Source organism: Solanum pennellii, chromosome 11 (assembly GCF_001406875.1).
Source record: "Solanum pennellii chromosome 11, SPENNV200".
NCBI lineage: Eukaryota > Viridiplantae > Streptophyta > Magnoliopsida > Solanales > Solanaceae > Solanum > Solanum pennellii.
Window position 1 is genome coordinate 35516242 of NC_028647.1, and position 8246 is coordinate 35524487.

General features: G+C 30.8%; 1 long non-coding RNA gene across 1 annotated transcript; it reads left to right on the forward strand.

The window, feature by feature from the left end:
* Positions 1 to 1026: 1026 nt before the first annotated feature.
* On the forward strand, positions 1027 to 8038 carry LOC114074678. Its single transcript, XR_003575015.1, has 2 exons — positions 1027 to 1246; positions 6489 to 8038. It is a non-coding gene; the product is annotated as an uncharacterized LOC114074678 (long non-coding RNA).
* The last annotated feature ends 208 nt before the right edge of the window (positions 8039 to 8246 follow it).

An 8246-nucleotide genomic window follows, 5' to 3' on the forward strand; every position in this document is an offset into this window, starting at 1 on the left:
GGGCCCGAGGATTATAGTGAGCCCAAAATTAAATTAAGCTTGTGGATCATTGATGCCACTTTTGATTCAAGTTCCGGGAATCACTTGGTGCTCAAAGAAATACATCCGTACGAAGTTCCTTTCAAATAAATGACATCATAACCCAAGACGTCATCTTCATGGACTTAAATCAACTATCATGGTCAATACAGTAAATTGCACCATGCTTATATTTCGGTGTTTATCTGATATATATTTGCTCTAATAACATTATTTATCAATATTACAAGGTACAAATTTGCAGAGAATGATATTGCAGGCTAAATCAATCTCCCTCTCAGCTACAATTATCAGGCTTACATATTTATTATAACAAAGACCCTCTTAATTCTTTTCTACTTGTATTTACCATTTTTCATATGATCCTTTGCTTAATCTAGAAATCTCTCTGTCATGCTGTCTCGCTGCTCTAATCTTATTTGTTCAAGCATTATCAATCCAATTAAAATATTGTAGCGTTGTTGAACTTTTGGAATATTCATTTGTTCCTAAAACTAGAACTAAACACAACCTGATTCTCGGAATAGTAGAGATATGTAGGCAACTTAATGTTAATGTCTTAGCCGTAACCCTTTCCAACCCTATAACGTTTCCATTAATCCCACTGACATCTATTATTGGTTGGAAAAAATCGACTACTAGGTTAATGTTGGTTACCCAACAATTCATCCTTCATTCTGACCGGATAAATTGAGAATGAAGGATAAATTGACTACTAGGTTAATGTTGGACACCCAATTTCAATAGACCGGATAATGTAGGAACCTTTACATAACTTTATTTCAATTTTAGCCATTTCAAGTCCAACTATTAATCAAATAGATTAATCTTTGACCATTCATAACTTGTGTCATTTCTAATATCCTATCCTAGCCATTTATTTTCATAGATCCAATGGTCAGGATAACCGACCTAAAATACCCACATCCTAATTTTATTGTCATTCTTCTTCTATAGAAAGAGAAGAGCCGCAACTCTCTCCTTCCTTCTCTTTGCCCCTAACTTGAGGCCACACCTCCTAGGACAGTAACCGCAGTTCTCCCCTATCGTCCTTCCCCTCTCTCTCTCTTCTCATCTTCCCCATTCCAGCAAAGCCAGCTGAAGCAGCAGCTGCGTCCAGCCCATCTGGCATCAGAAGCGAGCTCCGGTGGAGTTTTTAAAAGTTTCAAGCTGGTCAAAAAGACGGATCTTTAATAGATCCATCAAGGTTTGTCCCTTTTCTTTTAATTATTATTCGTGTCCAAATGTTCTTAATTGTTGGTTCTCGATCTTCTCGTTATTTATATGTAGAAATATTTATGCATGTTTACTTTATATGAAAAATTACTAGGTGCTATAAAGTTATATCATGAACAATATGGGTTATTTTTATGATCTTAAGAATGTTTTCTGTGTGATTTTCTGATTTCTTGAAATTGATCAAGAATGTAAAGATATCTCTACCTTATCGTATGTTAATATATCTTTGATTGTAGCATCGTTGGTTTTTCTAATTCTTGGTTTTGCTAAGTTAATTGATATTTGACATATTTTCCCAATTCTTTTGCTAATTATTTAGCATAAGGAGTATTCCCTCAATTGATTCTTCTTACTTTGCAAATTTCATTGCCTTGGTATGCTTCTTAATCTATACAGTAATAGAATAGAGGTCAGAATCTTGCTACAAATCGAGCTATGGATATATTTGGTGGTTCTTGTTTAAGGTGAACTAGACTGAAATATTTTGCTTTTCTTATTATAGCTGTTATTTTATCTAAAGATGAGCTGATTCTTACATAGTATTTATGTAAAGGTTGTATTCTATTAAGGCAAAATGAAGAATTTTGCTGATTTTATGCTCTTTTGTTTAAGAGGAAAAATTATCCAATTCCTTTCCTTTTCATGCTATATGTGAATTTTTTTTTCTTTCTTCCTATTTAGTCAGTTTATTTTCTAAGAATTGGTCGTAAAATTGTTTTTATTGACCCTTACTTGATCAGTAATTATTTGATCCCTTAAATGATCTTATGTTTTCTTTGCTACCATTAATTATCACATCTTTCCCTTAAGTAATTGAATACAAACTCTTACTTACATGAATTTTATATAATATTAATACTGATATGACTTCCTTCTTAATAAGGAAAAAAGTGTAATGGGCTTAATTCATTCTTTTTCCTTGTTGTTGTGCCCCCAATTTATTATAAAATCGCTCCTTTATTCTCATTATTTCCACGACTCAACACTCACACATTCTAGCAATTAGAGAAAACACTCTCTAATATCTAAATGAAATATTTTGGGGATATTCTAAGGGGGTATGGGATATACACTCTAATTGTTTTGTTTTATGTTATTTTTTTATTTGATTGTTATAAAAATATGTCAGTATTACTCAGCAATAAAATCGAGTAAATGTGTTATAATAACTTACCTAAATTCAAGTCTTCATTCGTATGTAATTTCATTCTACTTCTAATCTAAAATAAAGCAGCATGTAATAAATTAAATTTTGCGCCCCATGATAAAATTTGAAAACATGCTTATGTGATAATATTCATGCTTTCTTATGTAGAGATCTTTGTCTAAAAACGGTTAATCTTGTCAACATATTATTATTGAGTAATTGTTCTCCTAATGACTCTTATTTATGTAACAAGGCTAGATACAATGCCTATAAGATTTTATTTTTCCAAACTTGATCAAGTGTTTAATAATCCGTTTCATAATATCGAAGCCATTCCTATAGGAAAATTAATTTCATATGTTATTTGGCGTAGAAACCATGCATATAGGTTAAATAATTTTTATCTTATTCTTCACCTAGAAATCATGTCCGTAGGATTTAATGAATAACATTCAACATGTTGATCAATCAAGTCTTGAATTAATTGTAGCATGTGAATAACTAGTATTAGTAATGATACATTTTCACTTTGGAATCATGCCTATAGGATTTTCATTAATAAGATTTATAATAGAATTATAGTATGTCGATCAATCCAGTCTTGAATATAGGTTGGATAAGTATTTTTTACTCTTCATCTAGAAAATTCTCTATATATGTTGAATAATAGTTATTTTATTCTTTGCCTAGAAAACCATGTATGTAGGATTTAAAGAATGATATGAACATGTTGATCAATCAAGTATTGAGTTAATTGTAGTATGTTAATAACAAGTCTTAATAATGACATATTTTTACTAAAAAATCATGTCTATAGGTGTTTCATTCATAACATTGATAATAAAATTGTAGCATGTTAATCAATTGGTGCTCATAATATTTTTAAATTTTGATCTATTTTAAAATTAATTTTCCTCGATAATATTCTGATTGATTTATTCCTGCATTTTCATACTAATTTAACACCTAATGCAATTAACTATTGAATGATAATCAGAACCTTTTTAAAATTAATGTTTGTTGTCCTAACTATTTCATGCCTGAAATATTTTAGTTTTTGCATTATAAATAACTAGAAGGGATTCTGGCTTGTCGTAGTATACCGTCATGGGCATTTGTTGATTAATTTTATCCAACTTGAATTAATAAGTTTGTGATGTAAACATTAAGTTTTTCCAATTGATTGATCACAGAAACATATAGAAATATGTTGAGAGGTATATAGCCCCTTGTCCATAGAAATGTATCAACAAAATTAAAAAGTGATCTTTATAAAGCCGTGGTTAAATGTCTTTGTTGTATTTGGTGGAGTGTTATCTAGTCAGGCAATCCAATGTTAAGAAGTTGTATGTTGTAGTAATGAGCTAGGATGTTGTAGTAATGAGGAAGTGGAGATGGATATGTGGGCATACAAAGATTGATAAAATTATCAATGAGGATATTTAGGATAAGGAATGAGTGACCTCCATGGTGGACAAGATGAGGGAAATAAGGTTGAGATAATTTGTACATGTGAAAATAAGATGCACAAATTCCATAGTTAGAAGATGCACAAATGTCCAAGTTAGGAGATTTTAATTGTTGATTATATTAGATATTAGGAGAGGTAAATAAAGATTGAAAAATTACATGGGTGAGGTATTATAAGACCGGGAAGTATTCATTACATGGAGGGATTTCTATTTTTCATGAAGAGCATTTTGTTTTTTTATAGAGATAATGAAAATCAAAGAACCAATACAAAAGATTGTGATGTTTTAGTTACACAATATAGGGAAAAATATCATTATGTTTTAGGATTTTTTAAATCATAGTACGAATGTATGATGTCCATTTTATTAAGGGTAGTCATGTATTTTCTTAATTTAGTCAACCCTAGTAGTATAAAATAGGATTACTACTATTGTGGTAGATATTATTTTTCGCTGACTACTCTAGTAGGTGAGCTTTATGTGTTGTATTTTCTTCTCTAAATTGGATATTTCTTTAATATAATGTGGTAACATTATATATGTATAAGTCGAATTTAATGATGTAATAAGTTGCTCCAATTAGGAAGGTGCTCTTAAATTACTTCGAAAAAGGAATTATTTTCTTTCTTTTTTCTTCTTTAATACTTAAAAATATCTAGAACATCTCAAGGATTTCAAATATGAAATTTGGGTTCATTTGGTATAGCTTTGAACTAGTTCTGAGTCAACATATTCAGGCCTGATTTAAGGAAAAAGGTGATTTTAGAAATAGCCAAATTCGTGAAAATTATGAAGCGGATGTATTAATTCCTCTTCTTATCATTGAAATTTTGAGGATATTTTGTGGATTTTATGGGGGACTTCCAACTGTATTTTGTCAAATAAATTGATAAAAAATGTGAGAAACTTGAAGAACAATGCTTAAATTCCAGAAATTTCAGAAAAACCAAATTTGTGTTGTGACTACTTTGTTGTCTAGGTTTAGCTCTTAGTCTTCTAGTTCATTTTTTTTCTTATTTTCTCTTGCGTTTTATAGTTAGGTTACAATTAAAATTATTTCATGGTAGAGTTATCTACTTTATATGTTTATATTTCATTTCATTGCAATTTGTTTCATGCTTTTCTGTTTAAGTTGTGTTATGTATTTATTTTATTCAAAGTTCGGTAGTTTTTTTTTCTTTGATAGTTATATTAATTCCATTTTGAACCAATACTTGTAAGCTTACATTGACCTTATTTAAGATTGTAAAACTATGAAGAGACAAATGGATACCCTTTAGTGATGAGATCATTTGAGTCTGGTTCTAAAGCCTGCGACTTTGAGTGTGTACTCCAGTGCAAATAAAAATGTGAGCAATAATTTGAGTGATACAGGTCAATAATAATAGAACTGGAGGAGTGAAAGCCACTTGACTGTAAGGAGAGGAGTGAAAATCCAGGATGGTGAGTGTGACTTGTGCGGTATATTATTTTTACTAAAAATATTTGGTGTTAATTATGTCTTACATTCTTCCACTTATTATAGATATGATTGTGTATGATTCTATAATAATTATAGTATTGCTTTTACAAGAAAGAGAAAGCCTGAACCAAACGAAAATTTGACTAAATTTGAAGTTATTGTATAGGGATACAAGATTGGTTGCACATTTTGTTGAGCCTTAGGTATAGATAAAATGTGTTGTATGAAATTCATGGATCTATCTTTGGTTCAGTTATTGGAGTTATGTTGTAATACAAAATTGAGAACACGGTAAAACAGAAGAGTACCGAATAGAGAAAGAAGGAGAAAATCATTCATTTTGGGAGGACAAATTTGGGTGGTTAGAAGGTCATAATCAATCCAAAAACTGAATTCCTACTAATGTGCACTATATATGTGAATTTGGTGGTCTGTCTTGAACTCATAGGGTTTTCAATTTTGATACATTTAAGAGGAAACCCTACTCTCTTCTTCAAATTATTGGAGAAGCTTTCCGAGCATATATGAAGGCTTCTCCAACACATTGATGCATATAGAAGGGATGTCTCCTAAATGTAACCAAATTGAAAACCCTATGAGTGCAAGAAAAAACACCAGATTCACATATATAGTTAACATTTATAGGAATTTGGGTTTTGGATTGGTTGGGAACATCTAAACACTTAAATTTATCCTCGGGATATTTATGATGTCCGCCTTCTTGAGGCATATGGGACTCTTCTGTTTTACGGTAATCTCATTTTGGTAAAAGATAATCCAACAATTAAGGTTGAGTCTTTGAAAGTTTAGTGATGCCAATGAGTCAAATGGAAATCCTCGGAACCTTGCACTCCAATGAAATAAATAAGAAAGAACATAATGAAATAAGGGAGTTGATAATGGAAACTCAAGATATTAAAAAGAAGATAATATTTTAAAAGAAGTCAGGGAGTAGCTACAAGAAAAAATTAAGGATAGTTGAAAAATGAAAATGAATTTTCACAATAAGAAATGAAGACAAATGAGGCAAGTAAGAGGAAACAAGATGATATAAGAGAATAGCTACATAGTATGATTAAGAAATTTTCTTATTCTAAGACTTAACCTTTTAAATGATTGTTTTTCACAGGAGCAACCTGCTGGCAAAAGAGTAACCCACTTCTAGATCGAGAACTTTAACCCTTTTAGGCAATAAACCAAGGGAATAAAGGGAGAATCCATTCACACAATGGTTAGAGATAAGAATTTAGGATCTGATTGAAAATCCACATGCACAATTTTATAAAAGTAGCTTGAATGTTTATGCAATGAAATACTTTGCTGGTATGCTATTTACGGACTAACTATAAAATGATTACATTCATTGGACACTACCCGAAACTTCATCAATCCTTTACCAGGAAGGAAAGGCAATTCATGTTTCATTGCCACATCTTTGATCTCCATTTCTTCTCTCCTAGTGTATTCTGCAGGAAATTTAGATTCCTCATTCCATTCCTGCATATAAGCAACGCCGTTAAAGTCATCCTCTGGAACCTCCAATCCAATTCAAAAGAGGTATTGTAATAAGATGAAAGAGATATATACCTATCATTTAGATAATTAAAAGTCAGAGTCATACTAGTTGGTATCAGTCCCATGAAACATTTATTTCTACTCCTCTCTATTTAGGTTGGGCCCTTTCAACATGTTCATCTACAAAGAGTCATTTAAATAGTGTTTTCCTTATTTTTTTTGCGAGATGTTGATGACAAAACTATTTCAATGAGCCTTTATGAGTGAACATGTTGAAAGTGCTCGCCATGAATAAAGAGGAGTAGAAATAATTTTTTCATGAGAATGACACCAACTAGTATGAGTTTGACCTGATACAGACTACTTAATATATATATACATATATATGTATACATACAATACCTCTTTTATCTTGGATTGCATGTTCTTGAGGACAAATTTAAGGGTGTTGCTTATAAGACAACGAGAATGGAATGAGGAATAGAAATAACCTACAGACTACATTTGGAGATAAGACATGAAGATCAAAGATGTGGTTATGAAAAATGTATATTACCTTTCTTTCTTCGTAAATCGTCAATGAAATTTCTGGCAGTCTCCAATGAATGGAATCATTGGATAGTTACTTCAATTAGTAGCATACCATCAAAGTATTTCATTCCAGAAACTTTCAGACTACTTTTCTCATATAGTTGATGTTGATTTCCATTCAGATTTTAATTTCTTCTCTCTGGACTATTATGCGAATGGAATTCCCCATGCTTCCATTGGTTTCTTGCCTGAAAGGAGTAAGAGAAAACCATGATTATTTGTTTTGAACATATTCTTGAAAAGAAGAGGATCATAAAAAGGACAAGTTAGAAAGGAAGAAATTCATGAATCAATGAAGCAAATAAAGATGAGACTACTTTTTAAGTGAGAAAGATATCTTTATTTTATAAAATAAAGATAAAGATTATTCGTTGTGTACTTATCAAGGTAAAAAAAACTTATCCTAACAATTTAGTTATTTCAAATAACTTTCCATAGACTTGATTATGAAATTTAAACAATCTCTTAGTGAGGTTGCCTTGTATTAATATGCAAATAGAGTGTAACCATGCACTTGTTGCTTATGGTCGTGGAGCTAAAATTGTTATTTATTGTCATCTTAATTTTTTTGAATGAAGTGTTATATGAAGTATGGATAAAAATTTGGTACAAAGTGTTTCCTTATATTCATGTGATAAAGGTGAATTCATTACTTCTTTAGTTACTAAGAATACTAAAAATGTGATTAGTGATAAATGTCTCTTTCCTAGTGAAATTTATTGTAACAATTCTTTATCTTTTAAGGACATGGGTGTATTTTGTGTTAGTCCTCTTAAAATTG